Source organism: Furipterus horrens, unplaced genomic scaffold (assembly GCF_987537825.1).
Source record: "Furipterus horrens unplaced genomic scaffold, mFurHor1.1.pri manual_scaffold_7, whole genome shotgun sequence".
NCBI lineage: Eukaryota > Metazoa > Chordata > Mammalia > Chiroptera > Furipteridae > Furipterus > Furipterus horrens.
In genome coordinates, this window is record NW_028327177.1 from 105,155,649 (window position 1) to 105,169,043 (window position 13,395).

General features: G+C 35.6%; 1 protein-coding gene across 3 annotated transcripts in view; it reads left to right on the forward strand.

Moving 5' to 3' along the window:
- The window catches only part of PPARG (peroxisome proliferator activated receptor gamma), a 136,172-nt gene that overhangs the window by 71,122 nt on the left and 51,655 nt on the right, over positions 1–13,395 (forward strand). The gene's annotated exons all lie outside the window — the stretch shown is intronic.

The following is a 13,395-nucleotide window of genomic DNA, read 5'->3' on the forward strand; positions in this document are numbered from 1 at the left end:
CCTTTTTATTTAAGTATGTTATAATGCATAGAGAAAAGTGCATCAACCATTTTTACAAATTAACATACCTGTGTAATTTGCACTCAGATAGAGAAACAGAACATCAGCACTCCAGAAGACCTCTGACTATTCTAATTTCTAACCCATAGAATCACACATTGTTTACAGTTTTGTGTTTGGATTCTTTTGTTCCGCATTTGTTTGTTGGATTAATCACATTAGTAAGTATAATTACTTCATTTTTATTACTGTATAGTATTTTATTGTGTGGACTTATCTGTCCTACTGTTGATGGGCATTCATATGGATTCCAGAATTGCAAATATTACCACGAAGAACATTCTTGTATAGGTCTTTCAGTGTACAAGGGTGCACTTTCCTGTTACATATATACTTGGGCCATAGGGTGTGTGTTCAGCATTAAGAGAGATGACCAAATAGTTTTAACCATGGTGGTACCAAACTACCACTTCCACCAGCAGTGTCTGAAAGTTCCAGTTACTTTATATTCTTACTGATACTTGGCATTTCCCATCTTTTTTTTCTTTTCCCTTTTCTTTTTGGCATGACCTCAGTGTACAACCTGCTGTGTGTGGGCTGACCCTGTGGAGTGGGATTCACCCCGGTGGGGTCTGGTGCCTGCTGAGACTAACCTTTGGGAGTGCCATTTGAAGAGCTGATCAGTTCCTCCCTATATGTCTCTGGCATCCCCTGAGCTTGACCCAGAGTTCCTCAAGAGTTTTTAAAGAAAGACTGCAATATAGGCCCAGGCTCGCTGCTGCCAAAGAGGCTCAGTGATGCATGAGTTGCATGGGGCAGGGTCTCAAGGAGTCATCAGGGTGGAGCTACTGGAGTTCACCAGGGTCATGTAGAATCAGATTTGGCCATGCAGGAGGAGGGCTCAACACAGGGACAGTGGCAGCCTTCCCTCCAGCCCTCGCCCTGAAGCCACACAACTCAGTTTCTTCCTGTAAGTCTCTGGCAGCCCCCTAGTCACTGTCCCTTTACTGGAGCCCAGGCTGAGTGCCTGTGAGGGAGTTTGTGTGTCGTCTCTTTAAAGGGATGCCTGGATTTTTAGCAGCCTTTTGTCTCTTCTGGACAGACAGAATACCTGCTGAGTTTCACAGCCAGATGTTATGTGGGTTCCTCTTCCTAGCACTGGTTTTCTGGGCCAGGGAGCCCAGCATGGGGCTGAGACCCCTTACTCCTCAGGGGGGATCTCTGCAGCTGAGATATCCCTCTAAATTCTCAACCACCACAAGTGGGTGTGGGGCTAGCCTGTTTTGCATCTCCACGCCTCCTACCAGTCTCTACATGGCTTCTTCTTTACATGCTTAGTCACAGGACTTCTGTTCAGTAGGTCTTCAGGTGGTTGTGCAGATTGATTGTTCAGTAATTTAGTTGTAATTTTGATGTGGTCATCGGCAGAACGTGAGTACAGCATACATCTATTTCGCCATTTGACCAGAACACTTCTTCGTTTTAGCCATTCATTTAGCCACCACATTGCATAGAAATCTTTGCCACTTACAAAAAAAATCTCTTTGCCATCAATTCAACAACTCTAGCCAATTACAAGATACAAATAATTGTGTATGGTGGTATATAGTAATTTTTATTTTTCTTTCTCTGATAACTAAAAAGTCAAGCACCTTTTAAAATATTTTTTGTCCATTTTGTTTGTCCTTTTTTGTGAAGTGTCATTTCAAGTCTTTTGCCCATTTTATATATGATATGGGTTCTAAAACATACTTTGTCACATACATGTAATGAAGATAGTCTCTCCCACTTTGTGTTGCTCTTTCATTCACTTAATAATGAGTTTTTAATTTTAATATAGTCCAATATGTCTATTTTTTCTTTTCTTTTTATATCCTGTTGAAAAATATCTTTGCCTATTCCAAGGTTGATAAAGTGTTTTCCTAGTTTTTGTTTTAAAAGCTCTTCTGTTTTTTATTTCAAATTTAGATCTGCAATCCACATGGAATTGATTTTTGAGTATGGTGTAAGGCAGAGGTTGATTCTTTTTTTTTATATGTATATTCGATTGAACTCCATTTATTGACAAGATCATCTCTTTCTCAGTACACTAAAGTGACATTTTTGTCATAAACCAGGTGCCCATATACATGTTGGATTGATTCTGGACTTGCTCTTTTACTGCATTGGTCAATTTTTTCTGTCTTCTCACAAACTAATATATTGTCTTAATTACTGTAGCTTTATAATTGGTTTTAATATCTGGTAGTATCCTCAGGGTTCTCTTTAAGATTGCCTTGGCTATTCTTTGAATTTCCATAGAAATTTTAGACTCAGCATGTCAATTTTCATACAAAAATGCTAGGATTTTGATTAAAATTTTTCTGAATCTATAGATAAGTGTGGAGAGAATTGACCACATGCAATATTGAGTCTTTCAATCTGTGAACATGGTATATTTAGATATTCTTTCTTTTATTTTAATAATACTTTTGAGTTTTTAATGTAGAGATTGTACACATATTTGCTGGATTTTTTTCCCTAGGTATTTGATGTTTTTATGTTTTTTTTAAAGTCATTTTTAAATGTCATTTTGTATATGTTGCTGGCTTATAGTAATACAGTTGATTTTAAAATATTGACCTTATATCTAGCAACTTTGCTAAATTCTCTTATTAATTGTAACGTCTTTTTTCCCCCAGTTACTTAGATAGGAATTCTAGTACAGTGTTATTCCTGATCTCAGGAAGAAGGCTTTAAATATTTTACCATCATATATGATGGCTTCTTAAGGATTTTGTTTATTTGTTTGTTTTTTATAGATATTCTTTATCAGATTAATGAGTTCTCTTTCCTTCCCAGTTAAGAGATTTTCTTTTTAAATCATGAATGAGTGTCAATTTATATCAAATTCTTTCATACAGAATATTTTTGATATTGCTATAATAGCTCAGGAGGAGATCTAAAACATAAAAAAATGTTTACTCTGGATATTTTAATATCACATTGTACTATGTTTTAAGATAATTCATAGTATCACTAGTTAAAATCTGAAAATCAGCCAATAACCACTAGCAATCTGGCTACATCTGTTTTGACACTTTTGTTCTCAGTGTTTATTTAGCTGAAGACCATTGTCTTCTCATTAGGAGTGCTTGGCACAGTAAATTGAAAACAAAAGAAGAAACAGAAGCATAGTGTATCACATCATTTTGCCAGACTAAACAACTCTGAGTAAGATAGTGCCTTTTCCTTCACTGATAATTTCAAGCTATTAGAGGTGCTTCAGTAGTAAAACATTATTTAAAACCACCCACCCATTCTGTCTTTTCCTGGTTGTAGGAAGGAGGTACTTTACAATGTTTGAGAGGTGGGAACGCCAAGGAGAAACAGTACCTTGGTAGATCTTTAGTAGTTTCCTCTTTTCTGACTAGTTACAAACTTCTGGAGCATTCTTTTCATTTTTTTTCCTTTCCACTTAGTCTCCTTTCTCCCATCAATATTTCCCTATCACTGCAAAGGCAAAACTGAAATGTGAAAAGGGAGCTAGGCAGGGAAACATTCCAGTTCCTTTTTTCTGACCTAAGCACTATTTTCATGTGCTAAAGGCAAAGCAGGAATTTCTACCAAACCAGAGTAACTGTTCAACAAATTTGGCCTTCGTCTTAATTAGATAGTAAGTCTCTCTTTAGAAACTTGTGAAGGTAGTTTTAGCAGAAGAACCTAGCTTGGCCATAGGGAGAAAGAGGACATGAATCTCCAGTTAAGAAAGCAGAAGAAATGGGTGAGAACATGATCCCATAATCTTTCCTGTCTCCTGATGTCTCTGGACTGGATTATGCAAGCTATAGGGAGAGCAATGGGGGAAGAAATGGCACAACTGTAATAGAACAACAATTTTTTTAAAAAAGAAAAAATAAATAAATAAACAACATGTGACCCATGCAGGAGAAACCAAGAATGATCTCTAAAATTAATGATATGCCCTTTGTTGATCTCAATTGAAAATGTGCTGCTATAAGACCTTTTTGCGTATTATGAAGAAATGTGTATACACAGATACACATTGGAATGCTTCAGCCTCTGCCAAGGCTATCAGTGGGAGTATCAATGGAGAATCAAACCACAAAAGTATTGGATTTGGTTTTTAATATAAACTAAGTAGACAATGGAATGAAAATATACTTTCTATATTGAAGAAACAAATGACACATCAAATAATCCATTTCTTAATTATTTTCTTAATTTATGGCATCCAAAATAAGAGGGTCTCTATTCAGAGAAACCACAACAAAATTCAAACCCCAGCTCTAATACATATTACCTGTATGACATTTGGCAAATGCTTAACCCGTTTCTAATTTTTTTCAGTCTGTTGGGTGGTAATAATTACATATAACCTATAGGACTGTGTATATATGTAAATTTTATAGTTTATATACATATACATTTATAAATTATATTTTACATTTATGTTACATATGTAATGGTATTAAGATATAGTGCCTCTATATAATAAGTGCTTAAATACTGTTAACTGTTATTAAACTGTACTTCTGCTAATGGGATCCCGAGTCTTTTTCTCCTTTACTAATCAAAATCTATGATACTAGTGTAGGAAAATAAATTGATAGAAATTATTTTTTAAATGCTTGAGTCAAAAGGACAGTCATCTATTGGTCAAGTATTAAAAATGTTTTCTGATTTTTCTTTATTTGATTTGAAATGACATTAAATTTTCTGATACTTTTTCAGGTTGTGCATGATAATTCTATTTAAAAGGACTAAGAAACATGCAAGGAATATATGTACTTCCTCTATTAGGTGAACTCATGGGAAAATATTACAGTTAAAAGACATTTAACTTAATGTTTACCTTTATCAAAATAATACTTTACATAGTTTTTAAAGTCAGTTAGTATAAAGCGTTTGATGACGAACAGCAATCCTCATTCCTACACCAGTTCCTACTCCTCAGAGGCAATGATTTTAACTCTTTTAAACATTTCTCCTGGTATTTACCTCTATATCTTTAAAATATATACTTATACTGCTGTTTTTAAATTGTATTTATTATTCACTGACTTCCTACTGTAGAAGATGAAAATTAGCCCTTTACCACTACACATCCTTTCCTTAACACACACTTCCCCTCCCCTATCTTCATAATGTACTTATTTGTAATTTTAAGTGAAATCAGTTATCCCAGTTTGCATTGTAATAACTTTGAAAGTGCTGCTTACAGTTGAGCCAGGCAGAGTATATTACAATTCTATTTCTGATCCTAAAGAGCTGTTTGTTTTTCTGGAGTTAACTTTTTTTAAATTTAGTAATGGCTCATTTTTGTTGTTTCTTTTCTATGTACTTATCACTAGTTCATTCTCAAACTCTCTGAAAGAATAATAAAAACTCTCAAAGTAGTCAACTATAACAGGCATTCTAATTTCGCAGGTAATCTAGCATGGCTTTCTTCATCTTCCTGCTCCATTCTCCCTAGGTTGCTGTTATCTATTATCCTGGTACTTCCTTTCATCTTTCTCCTGTGTTTATATCCTTTGTTTCCTGGAACCCATATTTTCCTTTTTTTCTGGTGTAGTGCTCTGGAAAAGAGTACATGGATGGTAATTTTCTTTTAAGGCCTTATAATTCTGAAAATGTCTTATTCCACTAATGCTTAGTGATGGTTTGGCTGAGTATAAAATTCTGAGTTGGAAATAATTTTTTTCTTTGAGTTTTGACAACATTGCCATATTGATTTTTAGCTTCCAGTGTTGCTATTAAGCAGTCAGTGTCAACCTGGTTCCTGATCCTTTCTATAAGACTTTTTCCCACTGTGTCTAGAGGCTTTTAGGATAGACTATATAGAGCATTGATCTTTACAGTGATTCCTTTCTGCGTGGTTTAAGTAAGAAATCCTTACTCTCTTGGGTTTTGTTGTTTTAATCAACATAAGTCCTTGCCCTCTGAAGTAAAAGAAAACCTGAGGGACAACTTAATAACACTTTTCAAGTATGGTAAAGGGCAAATATTGCAAAGGATGATAACTATATATTAAGGAAATTTTTTAAAAGTTACAAACTGCAACATAGGGTAGATGATTATTTCACAAACTGTATTCCATAAAAAGTTAAACTCAAATATTGCATACTGTGCTCTCCCCTCTCTTGTATTTTTGCATGAATTATTCATCTAAGAAGTCCCACAGTAAATCTATTTAACTTTACTTGAGTAGCATTTCCTAACTTTACTTGCCCACCAGTATGTTTTCTTTTTAATTATTTGAAATGGAATCATTAATATATGTATAACACAGTTGGGGAAATGCCAGATAAGACGTAGACTTTCCTGGCTACAAAAGAGCAATTAAGCAATGGAATAAGTAACCAAAAGGAGTTGTGTACCTCCTTTTCCAGAGGTCTTTAAAACAGGACATCTGTTTTAGGCGTAGCCTTGTTTGAACAATAGGACTATGCTGGCGTTTCTTCCTCTTCCTGTCCCCTAGTGGTAGCATTGGAGGCTTTTAGCCCACCTTTTACATGATTCTTGTACTTTGGTTATGAATCTGTACAAAAATGACACTACCAATAATTATATTTATTGAGAACTCATTCGGTGTCTGGTCCTATGTATGCTTTAGCAACTTCATAATGCAGCGCAGAGAATGCTAAGTAGGAGACAAAACCTGGCTTCTTCTTCCGTCCGCCTCTAACTAACAGGGTGCTCATGGGCAAATCACTTTGCCTCATTTTCTTCATCTGTCAAATGAGGAACTTAGATTATCTCAAAAAGACCTTTTTCTACTCTAATATTTCAGAATGATTTTTGTCTCTGGATATTAGCATTATAATTGGAAAGGAATTAGAAAATTCCCAGGTCAATTTACACAGCAAAATGATTTGCATGAATCAATGAGGGGCTGGATGTACAAGTTTGAACTATATGCATAGTATGATACCAAACTTAAACAAATAAGAAAATATTGAAAAAAATTATTTATTTTCTCTTTAAGGGCACTTCCAACAAGACTAATAAGTTTTAGAGACTCTATGAAAGGCTTTTTACTGGCACCTACTTTTTTTGTTTTTTAATTTTTTAACAGGGTTACTTTATTTTATTTTATTTTATTTTTTTATTTATCTATTTTTAGAGAGAGGGGAAAGGAGAAAGAGAGGGAGAGAAACATCAATGTATGAATGCCTCTCACGCACCCCCAACTGGGGCCCTGACCTGCAACCTAGTCATGTGCCCTGACTGGAATCGAACCAGCGACACTTGGTTCGCAGGCCGACACTCAATCCACTGAGCTCTGGCAGCTACTTTTATTGCACAGCTTAACACATTTTTCTTAATGAAACTTTTATTTGCAAGGTATTCTTCATAGTATATGAAGGTATTCAGTTTAGAAAGTTAAGTGTGCACCCAGTGGAGTTTTAGACCATCTGGGTAATGACCCAGTTCTAATACTTAGTAACTGTGTGTTCTTAAGCAAATTACTTACTTCCATACCTGTGCCTCAGTTTCCTCTTCTTTAAGGAGAATTATAAGTGTACCTGCCTCATAGGGATGTTGTGAAGATTAAATGGGACAATCCAAATGTCGTATTTGGTACAATATTAGCAAAGATTTAGGGTTCTATTAATATTAGCTAATGTAATTATTAGGACATGCAGCATTTTCCTAGATATTCTAATACAAATTTTTCTTTTCTTGAGGGACAAAATAAAACTGCAAAGGTAAATTGTATAGTTCCAGAGCTTTATTTTATAATTTAACATCTTTTATGACCCGCTTTCATATTCCCAAATAATGATGCCTATAATATTAGAGAAGTTACTTTATTTTTGCATATTGGTTATATTTTTGTCTGAAGTACATTGTACTTTGGAATATTGTATAAAGTCTACTCACTGACTATAATAGAGTTTAAAGCCAAGTTTGAAGGTCTAAAATGAAAAGCGCATATCCATGTCCTTCCTTACAATGTCTGCCTAGAGACTCTTGCCTGCTTGAAACACACGAAAGGTTATGAAATTGATAGATATATCCTGGTGCAGCACACTCCTGTCACCCAGCTGGAAAGTTAAGACACTGTAACTTATCCCTGAGAAGGGCTGTTGTTCATGCTAATATCTGGTTCTTTTGTTCTTTCATGGGTAATTGCACGGAATAACAAAAAACACCTACTCAGTTTACAGCTTGGCAGAAACAGTAGCTTATGTTTTCTACAGACAAAATTAGAAGCAGGCTCCCTGGACCCACCTTTAAGTCAAAATAAAATAAAATGTCTAGGGAAACACTGTGCCTCCCAGTAAACATGGTCCATGTAGTAATATTATTTAGGTCAAGATGTCCTAGAATAAGAGGATAGAGAGAAGGAATGGGGAGAAGGGAAAATACCGATTTGAATAATATGTTTTCATAGAGATGAAGAGGCAAGCTGATTTTCTGTCTTACTTTGCCTTTTCTACATAGGAATAAAAAACTTTGTAGGATCCTAATATTCCTTCTGCAGTTATCAAAGAAGAAAAACTGAGTATACGATTATTGAGGGGAGTGGTTATAGCTTAAGTTGTGTTTTATTTATAATATCGAATATCACCATCTTTTCTAGGGAACTTAAGTCCTAGCAAAACTAAACCATAATGAATACTCATTCTGCCCTTCTCTATAAAATATGATCATTCATTTGGCAAGCATTTAATAAACAACTGTACATAAGGATTAAAAGGAAAACAGAATAATAAGACACTGTCCTTTTGCTCCAGAATTTGAAATTGAATGGTAAAGATATTTATCCAGATAATTATATCAAAGTTAAAAGAGAAGTGCAAAATGCTGTGGGAACAAAGAAAATGGAGAGTTTTTTTTAATTGGAGAATTCATGGAAGGTTTTGTGGAGAAAGTAGCATTTGGGCTATTGTGGGATTTCCCACTACTGTGGAAGGGACCGATGGGATTGTGATGTGTAGTGATGAGGGATGGGAAGAAGAGACAGCAACCTCAGCATGGACAAAGATGAACAAACTAGAAAATGCAGAGTATATTTAACCTGGTCAGAGTAGGATATGCTTAATCACAGACTACACTGAGAATGGGAGTGAGGACTGGGATCACTAGTGGAAAAAATCACTTAGCGGGAAAAGCAAGTTAGGGCTGTGTCAGGGAAAGACTCAAATGCCAAGCCAGGATATTTTAATTTACTATGTAGGTCAGAGCTTCTCCTACTTTACCACCAATATGCCTTTACTAGACGATTACAGCAAAAACAGCATTCTTGAGGCCAGGAATGAATAGGTGGAGCACAGGGGATATTTAGGGCAACAAAACTCCTCTGTATGATACTGTAGTGGTGGGTACATGATATTATGCATTTGCCAAAACCCATAGAATGTGCAACACAAAAAAGTAAACCCTAATGTAGACTATGGGCTTTAGTTAATAATAATGTATTAATATTGGTTCATCAAGTTGTAACAAACATACCACACTAATGCAAGTGTTAGTAATAGGGGAAATCCAAGTTAATAATAGAGAAAATTGTGTTTGTTTAAGGCATGGGAGAAAGGGGAACGTGTATATGGGAACTCTGTACTTTCTGTTCAATTTTTATGTAAACCTAAAACCACTCAAAAAGTAAAGAATTTTTTAAATTGTATCATTTTGGCCATGAAATATTCTACAAGTACAATTTTTAGGAGTTTTATATTATATCTTTAAAATCACATGAATTTTTATTTTATTCATTTACAAATAAATGGCTATTTTAACATTAAAATTTTCCCCAAAACTTTTCAATGAAATCAGTGGTCCATAAGGATATGATTTCTGTATTAAGAAGCATGGCTTTAGTTGACAGCAAGTCATTGAAGTCATGTTAAAAGTGAAACAAAGTTAAACTAGTAAAATGATGAGCAACCAATTTTTCTTGCAATACAGATATTTTTTGCATCCTTATTTTCATTTCCCAGTCTTCATACAAAGGCATATAAACTACTTTTAACTTGCTTAGTGAACCTTTATTTTGTTTACAATAAGCATAATAACAAATAGTTGGTAGCCAACTTTTATGGATATTACAATAAAAACAAGAGAGGTATATTTTGATATGAAAGTAATTTATACTTAGAAAAATATGAAATAAGCCTGCTGAGAAGATGGGCAAAGTAAATGGAGTGATCTGGGTTGCATAGGTTTAGATGTATTTTGAGACAAAGAATTCAGTTCAATGGGTGCCCCTGTCATTGAGAACACAAACTTCTTTCTGGCTGTCATTGAGAGCCACTATGACCTTCAAGCTATCACCAATGCACATTCCTCTTTTTGGTGTGTAGTATTTACACTATAACACAGATAACTTAAGGTTGTTTGGGTACCTATTTATGTACATATTCAGACATGTGAACCCAAACGGTGCCTAATGAGTCTCTTAGAACCACTGAAGCACATTCATAGGACTAGTCTCCTTATTTGTGTTTTCAAGGCACTTTGTTTTTCTTATGAAGACCACAACTGGAATCTTTAACCTCATGCAAAAATCAGCCTTTGAGAGTAAATTCCTTAGCCCTCTGCTTGCTGGGAAAATACAAGGGAGCCATTCCCAGATACCCCTAGGAGAACAGTTCTTCCTCCATAAACCATTTTTATCAGTGAGAGAACTGGTTTTATGGGTCAGTCTCTAGTCTGTCTCTACTTACTAGCTGTTGGACCCTGTGCAAGTCTCTTTAGTTTTCTAGTCCTGGCCTACTTATCTCTAAAGTGATATTGATATCTTAGGTTACATGGAATAAAAGGTAGAATGTGTCTGCTATATGGGAGGTATTCAATAAATATTAGATTGCTTTCTCCCTTACTTGTGTCTTATGCTAAAATTTCATCAATTCACTTACTATTTAATAAGTAAATGTTTAATGAGCACCTACCATGAGCCAAGCCCGTTGCTAGGAAATTGGGATATTAATTGCAAATAAGACAGATAAGCATATGATTTCAGGTGCTCTCCCTACAATTTATGACGAATTCATTTCTTTGCCTTCAATGTCAGCAATCTCAAATTCCCATACCTCACTACTGGTATTTTTGACCAAGGAGTTAATATTTAAAATACTGTCACTGTGTTTTTGGCACCACTTTAATAGTGAACTGGTTTCAGGTAAACCAAGTCAGACTGGTTCCCATTACATAAAGGTCTCCAGTCTACCCACTTCAGTCATACACACAAGTCCACATTAAATACTTAGAACCAAAATCACTCACTTATTTCACTTACTGTGACCACAAATCATATTTAGAAAAATGCAGGTGGTATGTATCATCTTAAGCAGGCAATTAATAAAACAAGTTATTCTGTTGGCTTAGAATCCATATCATTGTTCTTACCTTTATTTTTTATGTTTTCTCATTTCTATTTTTGTTTTGTCTTGGGGTGCTTTAAAATTAATTCTGAGCTAGATTCTCATTTTAACATTTCCTCACTGATAATCAAATATGTTTTCATATACTCTAACCTCTCTGTTCTCAATGCAGGGGGATAGTTTCTCCTCTTTAAGGAAAGCTGTATACAAAGAAAACATATTTGGATATTTTCATAGCACAGAAGAGATCTCTTTTTTAAAAAAAGATATTATTTATTTATTTTTAGAGAGAGAAGGGAGGGAGAAAGTGAGGGAGAAAAACCTCAATGAACAATCAGTTGCCTCGCATAACCCCTCCCTCTGGGGACCTGGCCCACAACCCAGGCATGTGCCCTTACCAGGAATCTAACCAGCAACTTTAAGAAAAAAAATTATATTTCAATAGGGTTAAAAAATAAATTCTTATCTAAATTTAGTATACCAACTTTTCACCCTGGCCAGTGTGGCTCATTTGGTTGAATCATCATTCTGTCAGCCATGGGATATTCCCAAAAGGTCATGGGTTTGATTCCCAGTCAGGGCACATAACCAGATTTCAAGTTGGACCCCTGTTGGGGTGCATATGAGAAGGTATGAGAAAGGCAACCAATTGATGTTTCTCTCTCACATTGATGTCTCTCTCTCTCTCTCTCTCTCTCTCTCTCTCTCTCTCTCTCTCTCTGTCTCTCCTCCCTCCCTTCCTCTCTCTCTAAAAGCAATTGAAAAAAATGCCCTCAGGCGAGGATAATATATATATTTAAACACGCAACTTTTCTGTCACACAAAAGCATTATAAACATGAATGGAGGAGCAAAATACTCATCCTAAAGACAAAAATATTTAGGATTTTTAATTTCAAGAAAGGATAATCGTCCCAGAACTCTATGCTCTTAAAAGTTATTAAGAGACTTAATTGATGATCTTCTATAAAAGATCATGAGAACAGGGCTATCTGCACTACAGGACATTTATATGGGTACACTGTAAACATTGATACTGTTATAGGGTTCTCTATTGTAATATCCAGGTAAGCGGTGATTTCCTTCTTTTAATAAACCACCCGGGTACCAGTCCTGTATGGGAAGTGGGAGAAGTGCCGGAAAAGGGGCAAGTGCTGAGTAAGCGGCATGGTTCCCTCTCAGACCCCACCACCACATACAGTGCCACAACGTGGTAAAATGGGTACCCCCCCAGTACTGATGAATACCTAAGGCTCCGCCCCTTTAACGTAACAGGTGCGACAGCTCTACCTAAGACACAGAAGTAAACATAAGAGCCTATCAAGTTGAGGAGACAGAGAAGTATGGCCCAAAAGAAAGAATTGATCAAGATTCCAGTGGGAGAACTAAGTGATAAAGAGATAGCCAACCTAAGAGATGCAGAGTTCAAAACACTAGTGATAAAGATGCTCATAGGCTTGACAGATATGCTTGAGTATGGCAAATGCATAAGAGAAGAATTGAAGGCTAGGCTAAGTGAAATGAAGGAAAATCCACATGAAACCAATGTTGAAGGGAATGAAGCCAGAGTTCAAATCAACAATTTGGAACACAAGGAAGAAATAAATAGTCAATCAGTACAGAATGAAGAATCAAGAATTGAAAAAAAACAAGTTGAGGCTTAGGAACCTCTGGGACAACTTTAAATGTGCCAACATCCAAATCATAGAGGTACCAGAAGGAGATGAGGAAAGGCAAGAAATTGAAAACTTATGTGAAAAAATAATGAAGGAAAACTTTCCAAATTTGGTGAAGGAAATAGACATACAACCCAGGAAGCCCAGAGAGTCCCAAACAAGCTAGACCCAAAGAGGACCACACCAAGACATATAAAAATTAAAATGCCACATGTTAAAGATAAAGAGAGAATCATAAAAGCAGCAAGAGCAAAGATGAGAGTTACCTACAAAAGGGTTCCTGTAAGCTGATTCCTCAAAAGAAACTTTGCAGGCAAGAAGTGACTGTCAAGAAGTATTCAAAGTGGTGAAAAGCAAGGACCTACAACCAAGATTACTCTATCCAGCAAA